This window comes from Bos taurus, chromosome 21 (assembly GCF_002263795.3).
Source record: "Bos taurus isolate L1 Dominette 01449 registration number 42190680 breed Hereford chromosome 21, ARS-UCD2.0, whole genome shotgun sequence".
Taxonomy (NCBI): Eukaryota; Metazoa; Chordata; class Mammalia; order Artiodactyla; family Bovidae; genus Bos; species Bos taurus.
Window position 1 is genome coordinate 12,846,963 of NC_037348.1, and position 10,971 is coordinate 12,857,933.

At 46.7% G+C, this 10,971-nt stretch overlaps 1 protein-coding gene across 7 annotated transcripts in view; it reads right to left on the reverse strand.

Annotated features, from left to right (window-relative positions):
* MCTP2 (multiple C2 and transmembrane domain containing 2) overlaps positions 1-8,255 on the reverse strand; it is a 259,662-nt gene extending 251,407 nt beyond the window's left edge. For 4 of the 7 annotated variants that reach the window (XM_005221777.5, XM_059879251.1, XM_059879252.1 and 1 more), the window contains exon 1: positions 7,970-8,250. The gene's annotated coding sequence lies outside the window, so the exon portion shown is untranslated. Of the gene's footprint in view, positions 1-7,969 lie in introns of all 7 variants that reach the window. The other 3 variants (XM_003587542.5, XM_059879254.1, XM_059879253.1) reach the window with 3 other exon arrangements.
* Positions 8,256-10,971: the final 2,716 nt, after the last annotated feature.

Genomic DNA, 10,971 nt, shown 5'->3' on the forward strand with positions numbered 1-10,971 from the left:
TTTTGTTGTTGTTTGCTTTTGCCCCTTGGCTCTGAACATAGTCATGGTCACACAGACATAAGTTCGATTCTTTTGGTTTTTCCTGATCAGCTCATAGGTCTCTCATGAACATTCTCCTTTATTAGCTGGTTTAAGTTGGAGTATGGTTGCCTTACAAAGCTGTGTTGGTTTCTGCTATTCAACACAGTGAATCAGATATATGTATGCATACCTCCCCTTCTTCTTGGACCTCCCTCCTATATCCCCATCCCGCTCATCGCAGAGCACTGAGCAGAGCTCCCTGCCCTAAACAGCAGCTTCCCACTGCTGCTGCTGCTGCTAAGTCGCTTCAGTCGTGTCCGATTCTGTGCAACCCCATAGACGGCAGTCCTATCAGGCTTCTCCATCCCTGGGATTCTCCAGGCAAGAACACTGGAGTGGGTTGCCATTTCCTTCTCCAATGCATGAAAGTGAAAAGTGAAAGTGAAGTCGCTCAGTCGTGCCCGACCCTCAGCGACCCCATGGACTGCAGCCCACCAGGTTCCTCCGTCCATGGGATTTTCCAGGCAAGAGTACTGGAGTGGGGTGCCATTGCCTTCTCCGCTGCAACTCAGCTAGCTCCTTGCAAAGTCATGTAGGTTACATAGCTTTGGGAAGACAGAAACTTGCAACAATGCTAGCAGCTGAAACTTACCTCACTCACCCTTGTCAGTTGCCCGGCCTCTGTGCTCCTGCATAACCATGTTTGTTTGTGTAAAGTTCGGGCATCCCCACTGCTGTGTCCTAACCACCCACATGCAGGAAACCCCTACTCTGAACTAGCCTACTCACAGTCAGCACTGCCCACTGAAGTCTGGTGCCATGCACTGTCTATAAAAACTCTGTAACTCCTTTGTTTGGGGCTCAGAGCTGGAAGTGTTAACTCCTCTGGGCCCACCAGCGTAATAAACCTGAGTTCTCCAACTCTCCAAGTGTGGTGTTTGGTTTCCCAACAGACCGACTTCTGCAACAAATATACAACATGTGTTTTGCTCTCTCTGACTTACTTCACTCTGTATGACAGACTCTAGGCGCCTCCATGTCTCTACAAATGACCCAATTTTGTTCCTTTTTATGAGTGATTTTTAACAAACAAAGTTGAAACAGGCTATCCGAAACTTTCAGTTTCTCAAAAGCATCCATCCATCAATTTCTCAAAACAATCTCTTTTTTCCAAATCTTCCTCCAGGCTGATGTGCCTGCCCATTCCTCCCGCTAAGTGCTGGCAGTCCTGCCTCTGGAGGCCACCCTTCACTGCTTACCTCCTATAACCCCTACCCTATCCCACCCCACCCCACCCCACGCCTCACCCTCACCTGGTGGTGGTTTCCTCGCTAAGTTGTATCCGACCCTTGCAACCCCATGTAGCCCACCAGGCTCCTCTGTCCAAGGGATTTTCCAGGCAAGAATACTGGAGTGGGTCACCACTTCCTCCTCCAGGGGATCTTCCCATCCCAGGGATTGAACCCACATCTCCCGTGTCTCCTGCACTGACTGGTGGATTCTCTACCACTGCACCAGCTGGGAAGCCCCATGTATATGTATATATACGGCCTCCCACATGATGCAATTCATTTACAATAAACATAATACACATAAATGATAAATGAGTGTTTTTAACAACACAGCATAACAAATTAAGAGGAAAGATGGTAAGTCATTTTAACTTGTAACAGTAAGATGGGCTGAAAATCTGACCAAGCCCCTGTCACTCACCCACCCAGCCTGCTTTTCCACACTGAGGGCCTCCTCCCACGGAGTAGAGCTCAGGCTATCAAACATGCAAAAGGTCAGAGGCAGTGGAGGATTCATCTCCACGCTGGAAAGAATGCGCGGAGGTAAACCTTGATCGTCTTCCACATCAAAGGAACGAGTGAATTGCTATCCTGCCCACCCAGGAGAAATGCCCACGTTCCTCCCTGAACGTCTTCTCCCCACTCTCAAGAGAGGACATATTTAGCTGTTTGATATTATTCCATCCATTGAATTTATTCAGTTCTCATATCAGCTGCATTATTCCATCTGCCTACCCAAATCTCTATCTTGGAGTCATCCACACATTTCAAACTCACGACATCCATTATTCTGTAGAAAACAGTCTTCTCTAGTCCTGTCCTATGCTCGTGACACCATCCTAGGGGTCCAAGACACAGATCTCAGCCCTGACAACCCCTCTCACCACCCACATCCACCTGGTCACTTCTGTAATCTCCTAGATCTCTCTCAGATCTTTCCACACCTCTGCTTCCCTACTGCCTTAAACCGTGCCCCATACATCACTTCTGAACTTGGACAACTTCTTAACTCCTCTCCTAACAACCCGCTGCCAGAATTAGGGCATCTAACTCCGCTCACCCAAGTGTTTTTCTACTAGTCTGCAGGGATCATGTCTGGCTAGTCACCATTGTATTTCCCTCCAGCACCTAAATGAATGCTGAGCATAACCGAAGAGGCAAAAATGACCATATGAATGAATGACCACATGAGAAAGACGGTCAGTACTCGCAGAATTAGATTTCACCGCCTGCCATAAGCTCAAAGTGACAGTGTCTAAACGTCTGTCTCTGAAGCAGAGGTAAGAAGACTTATTAATCCGAGGCCCACACCCAAAGGTAAATCATCATTTCACACACTGCCACATGCACTCATAATATAATTACACATTCTTTTATGCTGCCTGACATGTTGGAGCTCTTTCATGATAAAATGTATAGAATCATGAAGAATGATCTTTCTTTCCCAGAAGGAAAAGAAAAACTATGCAAATGCAAAGCACAGGTCTCCTAGACACCTTCCAGGACACACGAACAAGCACACCATCATCTTCAAGTCCTCCGTGGCCTGAGGAGGGGGTCCACTAATACCCAGATCAAATCCCAGAATTACCAAACAAGGCCACTTTTCACCATCACCTATTGGGGAAATCCACGTGAGCCCATTATCCAGCTGGGGAAAGAGGTACTCGACGTTAGGTAATCATATATGCAATCACGCCCATTTGCTTACGAAATTTCAAAGTTTGCACTAAGACTGAAGGACAACAACATTCTTCCTCTCTCATCGGGCAATTGTTACCGAAAGAGAAACGTGTTAACCCTGAGTGGTCGGCAAGTAGGGCCATGCCAAGAAGACCCACGCCCGCCTTCCAGGCCTCTCCCACAAGACCAACATAAAACAAAGGCAGGGAGAGCCTTCCCAGAGAGGGAAGGCGGGTACTGTAACCTCACTGCCTGCACGTGAATCCTGGCTGAAGTGGTGTGGCCTGGGACAACACCCTTGTCTCTGTGATACAGCTTTCTCACATTTAAATGGAGCAATCTTCACGTGCATTTCAACAGAGGATGGGACCTCAGGAAATAGCAACAGTTAACAGAAAGGCAGATGAGAAAGAGCCCAAGGGGAAAAAAGAAAACATCAAGGTCCTACTATATGGCACAAGGAACAGCATTCAACTTCCTGTAATAAACCATAATGGGAAAGAAAATGATACAGTATAATATGTATAACTGTATCATTTTGCTGTACGTCAGAAACTAACAAAACACTGTAAATCAACTATATACTTCAATTTTTTAAAAAAGGAAGCTGTGCTGTGCTTAGCGACTCAGTCATGTCCGACTCTTTGAGATCCTATGAACTGTAGCCTGCCAGGCTCCTCTGTCCATGGGGATCCTCCAGGCTAGAATACTGGGGTGGGTTATCATGCCCTCCTCCAGAGGATCTTTCCAATCCAGGAATCAACCCCAGGTCTCCCGCATTGCAGGCAGATTCTTACCGTCTGAGCCACCAGGGAAGCCCCCCACCCCCCATCAAAAAAAAAAAAAAAAAAGAATCCAAATATATAAATTTAAATAAATTACTGGAGTGATAATAGCTCTCAGGTGGTGGTGGTCGCTGAGTTGCTCAGTCGTGTCCAACTCTTTGCAATCAGGGGTTGCACTGATGATTAAAGGAATTAATATTTCTTATCACAATGCCTTATCACATAGAGCACAATATCTAAGTGCTCTATCAATATAACTATATTACAACAATAATATATAAACCTTAGTACTCATCTCACTCCTCTCATCTTCCCAAGGGATTCTATGCCCTACCAGTTCTCTTAAACACTAAAAGCAGTGGTTCTCAAATGTTATAGCATGCGCCTGAATCATCTGGAAGGCTTCTTAAAACAGACTGCTGTGCCATAGACACAGAGCTGCTGATTCAGGTGGCCTGGGATAGGGCCTGAGAACATGCATTTTTAACAAGTTCATCACAGGTACATGGGTGCGGGTGCTGCTGGTCTGGAAAGACTTGTGAAAAATACTGACTATGGGCTTCTCTGCATCAGTGGAGGACGGTGTACAGGTCCAAACTTCCAGGGCTTCCTACGGCCGTCATCCCATACGCTCTTCCACCTCAGCATCTCCACCCATGATTCCAAACTCAGCTCAAGCATCAGGACCTCGGAACTGGCACCAACGCCATACTGTCATCAATGAAATAAGCTCCAGGAGACGAGGAGCTCCCCGGCATCAGAACCTGGCCTTACTCAGTGCACAGGACACGGAAAACCTTCAATAAATGGCGCCAACACTCAAAGGCAGACCTGGAGAACCAACTAAAGCGGAAGGTCTTAGGGACCAGTGGGAGCTTCCTCTCACAACTATTCACTGGAAAGGAAGGGCCCTGAGACCACAATGAACCCACCGGCAGCTTCTCTGCTCAGTGGACCATTAACTCTTTGCCTCAAACCACAGCGGGTGCTCCCACGCTTTGAAGGTGAGCGAGCTTCAGTTTCTGGTCTCTCACTGGCATAGCCCACCCCACCCCGAGGGCTTCAAGCCTCTCTTTAGGAGATGCTGAGTGTTCTTAGGGACAAGGTTGCAATCAGAAAGCATTTTTATGTAAGCTTTTCTGGTAAATGGCCCCAAAAGATCTCAGCAGAAACAAGAAAGCAATCACCAGCAAATGGTTGTAATTTTTTTCCGTTCTAGGTAAGCATTCACTTTCATAGCTAATTTGGTATTATTTTTCCTAATGAGGATCCCCTTACTGTTTACCTTTCAGGTATCACAAAATCTGGAACTGCTCCTTTCACACGCCATGCACACGCTTCTCCTTGGCCCTTTGGCTGTTCTGTGAATTTCTCCAAAACATCATCCATCCTGCCCCTTCCTTACAGCATCTTAACCAAGCCAACCACACGTTTATAAACACCAGCCAGGTAGGACTTCAAATGCTTTTAAGAAGTTCAAGGTGTCTTGTCGATTTCTCTATACAATGAGGATGGGATGGGGGCGAAATGTGCCAAACACAATCCAGGCAGAATATTTACCTGATCCTCCCAACACAGGGAAAAAGCTTTTCTTCAACAGAAAACACTTTCTTCTACACCTGAAGATAATTTCAACATGAAACCCCTCAATTTTCTTAGGTAATTACCAGCAATTGCAAGGAAGGTTTTAAGAAACCAAGTGCTCTCCATGTCAGAAGATAGTATTTAAAATTCTAAGTACTATTTTCATTCTCACCCTAAACAGTATAATAACTTTAATTTGAAAATCACTTGTGTGGTTTACATGCACTTAAAGAAATCATCCGTTGAGCTGTTATGGATCATTCATTCAAAAGGCTAAATTGGTATTTTAGGATTCTCTCCTAAATAAGCATGTTGGAGTACTCTGTACTTCTAGAGAGACATTTAAGGAATAATAGATATATCTTTTAAAATAAATATTATATATATTCAGCAATGGTTATAGATTTATACATACACACAAAGTCCTTTCTAGGTGGCAACAGTGACCTCTATTTACCTGTAAACTATGGGTAGAAATCAAGATGAAATACATTAAAGCATATGAATAATATGAAAATTAGCTGATACTTCAATATGTAATACACACAGGATATATATAAAGTTTTACTAATTTGCCCAACTTGGCTATGCTGCTGCTGCTGCTGCTAAGTTGCTTCAGTCGTGTCCAACTCTGTGCGACCCCGTAGACGGCAGCCCACCAGGCTCCCCCATCCCTGGGATTCTCCAGGCAAGAACACTAGAGTGGGTTGTCATTTCCTTCTCCAATCAACTTGGCTATATTAGGTCCTTAAAAATATCTTAAGGAAGACAATAAAATTTCTGTTTTTTAAAATACTGTTCATCTTGTCCCAGATTGGTCTCAGTTTAACAACCCCAAAAAAATGAAAACAATGTTCATTTTATTCACGATGACTTTCCCAGGTGACTCAGTGGCAAATAATCCACCTGGAAAGCAGGAGACTTGAGTTTGATCCCTCGGTTGGGAAGATCCCCTGGAAAAGGAAATGGCAACCCACTCCAGTATTCTTGCCTGGGAAATCCCATGGGCAGAGGAGCCTGGTGGGCTACAGTCCATAGGGTCGCAGAGCCTATCACTACGTAGCAACTAAATGACAACAACTTTAACTCTCAGGATGTGTAATTCTGAATTCTCATTTCTATTAAATCTGCAGATTTACACTGTCTCACAGTAACTTGGAATAGTGAAAAAGCATGGATTCTGACTCAGAAATATCCACGCTCAACTCCCAGGTCCACCAGTTCCTATGAACAAATTCCTGGATTTTTCCCTGCCTTAGTTTCTCATCTGTTCAGAGCTAGTAACATCCCCTTGGTGAATTTTATGCAACATTTTAAGGAAAGTGACTAGCATGGTGCTTGGTACAGAGCTGACTTTTCTTGAGAGTCCCTTGGACGGCAAGGAGATCAAATAGGTCAGTCCTAAAGGAAATCAACTCTGAACATCCATTGGAAGGACTGATGCTGAAGCGCCAATACTTTGGCCACCTTATGCGAAGAGTTGACTCATTGGAAAAGACCCTGATGCTGGGAAAGGCTGAGGGCTGGAGGAGAAGGTGGCAGCAGAGGATAAGATGGCTGGATGGCATCAAAGACTCAATGAACATGAGTTTTAGCAAACTCCAGGAGATAGTGGAGGACAGAGGAGCCTGGTGTTGCTGTCGGTGGAGTTGCAAAGAATCAGACGCGATTTTGCAACTGAACAACAAAACTAACCTTATTTTAAGTATGGTTTGGAGAATCCTTGCCACTTGGATGTGACCAGGCTAACGATAAATATCCTCTGAAGATTTTCCTTTTCCCTACATTTAAAATGCTTATTACCAGAGATCAAAGAGGTGCCGCAAAAACAAAAGCACAATGTGCCACTGCTATCTAAACAGCCACCTGTGAGAAAGGACTGCCCAAAAATTCCCTTTTGTATCCACACCTGTGCTACCACACAGCACACCAGCCTGTGTGCTCTCCTAGAGGTTCCCCCCTTGACAGACGTGCAGCTAACGTCAGTTACGTGGAAATGCTGCTGATTCAAGCAAAAAGTGATTGCTAATGGGAATCGTAATCCATAGACCTGTTTGTGATTTGGTGCGTCGGTGAAGCAGGTTTTCTAGAGTCCCCAGGTTCACCGCGAGGCTTTTCAGTAACTCCAAGTGCCCGAGGCCGATGAAATTTCTAGAGCAGGCTCCGGTAAGCACCGAGGCACGGGTGAAACCCCCACACACCGCGCACAAGTTGCTTCAGACGCTCTAACCCACTTCGTGGAAACTCAACCAGATTTACCAGCCACCAATGCACCATTTGCTTAACAAATGGACAGTGAGCTGGGGAACTAATTGCTGAAGCAATTGCCTCTCGAGTTCGCCACCACTACCGCCGTATTTTTTTTTTTTTTTTATGTTACGAGACACTCTGTAACCTATACACAATTATCAGTGGGCTCTCTGCGCAAGGAACCCAAGCGGATTCTCCGGGTTTCCACGAAGGGGGTGCATCCAATTCCGCCCAAATGAGGGACTGGCCTCTGCAGAAAGGAGTCCCCAAGGAGACCAAACGTTGGTCCTTCAAAATGCAGAGATCCTGGGGCAGGCTGCGGTGCGCCCTCCCGCACCCCGATGCTCGGCGTACCTTTCTGACTCCTGAACCGGCAACTCCACTGGCTTCCCTTCCCGGCCGCTCAGGATCCCCAGTTCTGTTGGCAGCGGACACCCCTGCCCTCCTCGCACGAGCAAGGAGCAGCCCGGTCGCCCCGCTTGCCCGCGCGGCTTCACCTGTCAGAGGCCAAGTCCCAGGAGCTGCAGAGGGGCCGGAGCGAGCCCCTTACCTGCGCGGGCACAGCCTTCGGGGCTGCTGCCGCCGCCACTCGCGAGCTCCGAGAGCCGCCGGGACACGGCGGGGGCCGGGGCATCGCCGGGAGCAGCGCGACTTCCTCGGCCCCGCCTCCCGCCGGCCCCGCCTTCGCGCCCCGCCCCCGCCGGCCCCGCCTCCGGAGCGGGGAGGCGGCGGCGCACCGCCCTGGAACCCCCGCCCTGGCGTCCCGGCGCCCGAGCGGGGCAGAGAAGCTCCGCGGGGTGCGGGGAGGAGGCTCTGCCGCCGGCTTCTGGCTCGGTGAAGAGGAAGCGGTTACGTTTATCTCCTTCGTCTGAGTTGATTCACAGGAAAAAGATGTGTCCAAAAAGTCTGGCTAAGGGAGTTGGGACTCCTCGCGTTGTAGTGCAGGATAAGAACGAAGTGTGGGCCAGTGTGGCTGGGAAACCTGTAATTAATTAATCGCTTGTCTCGCTGATGCGCACACCGTGTCTCTCCCTAAATGGCTCAGAAGGTAAAGAACCCGCCTGCAATGCAGGAGCCTGGGTTAGATCCCTGGGTTGGGAAGATCCCCCGGAGGAGGGCTTGGCAACCCTCTCCAGTATTCTTGCCTGGAGAATCCCACGGACAGAAGAGCCTGGTGGGCTACAGTCCATAGGGTCGCAGAGAGTCGGACACAACTGAGCGACTAAGCAGCAGCAGCAGCAAAGGTTCAGTGGGAGGGGAACCGCCTCCGTTTTTACCACGCAGACCCTAAGAGGTGCCAGAGGCAGGCGTCCCATGAAACCCATGCCACGTGCGCGCGATTGAGGGTGGAAGTCGGCCAACCAGATACACGGAGCTCCGTTTCTCATCTTTAAAGTGAGGTGACATTCTCGAGCTGCCGGAACACTTAAGAGTCTCTTAAAGATCCCTAAGTGCGATGACTGGCACTAAGGCGTTCAGTAAACATTGGCTTTTGTTCCTTACCCGTGAATTTTTTCTACTTCTTCCTTTTTCTTTTCCTCCTGCTATAACCTTGCACTGTATTTACTCTTTATCTCTGCCCTGTCACTTTATCTTCTTACTAAGCCTTCATCTACGGGGCTCCGAGTCTGTGCCCTGCAAGGCGTTGGGTGCTTAGGAGATGGTTCTGTGAGATCCCTGCCCGCTAGGAGGTCGGGAATTCACAAGACATCCCCACCACCCACAGGAAAATAGCTTTGAAATTAGATACAAGACAGTTAAACAGGCTAAACTGGCTGTGAGACCGACCTGGCATTCAATAGGTTGTTGTGGGTCTGTGAGCTGGTAAGGAGTGTAATTGATGTAATTGGTGGCTTAGAAGAGCTCCACTGAAGCTGGAGTCAGAATGACCTCAAATCCAATCCTGGCTTGGCAACTGGTTGTGTAAGCAGTAACTTCACTTAAAGTCTGAAATTCAACTCTCCCTTAAAAAAAAAAAAAAAACCTGGAATTAATTAATAAACTTGCATAGATTCTGAGCAATGATTCATTTATATAAAGTACTTAACACAGTGTTCTAGCCTATGTTTAGCACTTAAGAGAGGTTAGGTGATGATAAGAGTAGGGTAGGAAATGGAGGCTGGGGAGATAAAAAGTTAGAAAACGTGAAAACTTAGGAAATTTTAGGAGTGCTGCCATCATGGTGAAAAGCACACTTCTCATTAACAGCTCATTAGTGAGCAAAACTGGTCACCAGTTTCTGTGCTTGGCATGAAACACGTGATCATGTTTAATGTTCACAAATCTGAGAGAAAGTTCATAGCATCCCTCAGATAGGATGAGGAAAGTTAACCTCAGAACCATGAAATAACCGGCCTGAAGGAATGAACCAAGTGAGGAGTGGACTCAGAAACCTGAGTTAGAGGGCAAACCTGGGCTTTTTCCCACTGTTTTCCACACAGCTACAGCCCCTCCCTGCGAGAGCCCAGGAAACAGGGAGAATGACGTAGGAAATGAAGAGGCACACTGGGTAGGAGAAATCGCAGCCACACCTTTAAAGGAGACTAAGGATACAACCGAGTTAAAATAGTAAATGAACCCACAGGAAAAGCTTTTTGCTTCTAAAACGCCTGCCGCAGTGGAGTTCCTGTTCTGTGGTTCCTGTAGCCTAACCACAAGTTGAAAATGACTAACAGCATTTTTCAATCATTAAATGCTACAGAAAGTGAAACATCAAAAGATCATAGAAATCTAAGGTCATGTCTCTTCTCTCTCACCACAGTACCTTCTTCTGTCCATCTCCCTTGAGTTTTTGGCTTTTAATTGCCCATACATGTCATCTGCCTCTTTCTAATATATTTCACCCAGTGAGTAAATACTCCTGTTGTTTTAACCAGTGTAACTTCACGGCATAACCACAAGCAGCACTTAGAACAGCAGCTGGACTCATATAAGTGGCTGATTTCCATACACTGTTGTTACAATGACTTGCTTGATTTGAAAAGGGTTTGAACCAAGTCTTATAGGCATTGTTAACCATGTCATAGTTCTTTAAAAAAAAAAAAAATAGAACTCCTTGCATTTTTTTTTCATTTTTATTGGAGTATAATTGCTTCATAATGCTGTGTTCGTTTCTACTGTACAACAAAGTGAATCAGCAAGCATATACATATGCTCCCTCTGTTTTGAATTTCCTTCCCATTTAGGTCACCACAGAACATTGAGTCGAGTTCCCTGTGCTATACAGTAGGTTCTTATTACTTACCTACTTTATGCATAGTAGTGTATATATTGGAGAAGGAAATGGCAACCCACTCCAGTGTTCTTGCCTGGAGAATCCCAGGGACGGGGGAGCCTGGTGGGCTGCCATCTACAGG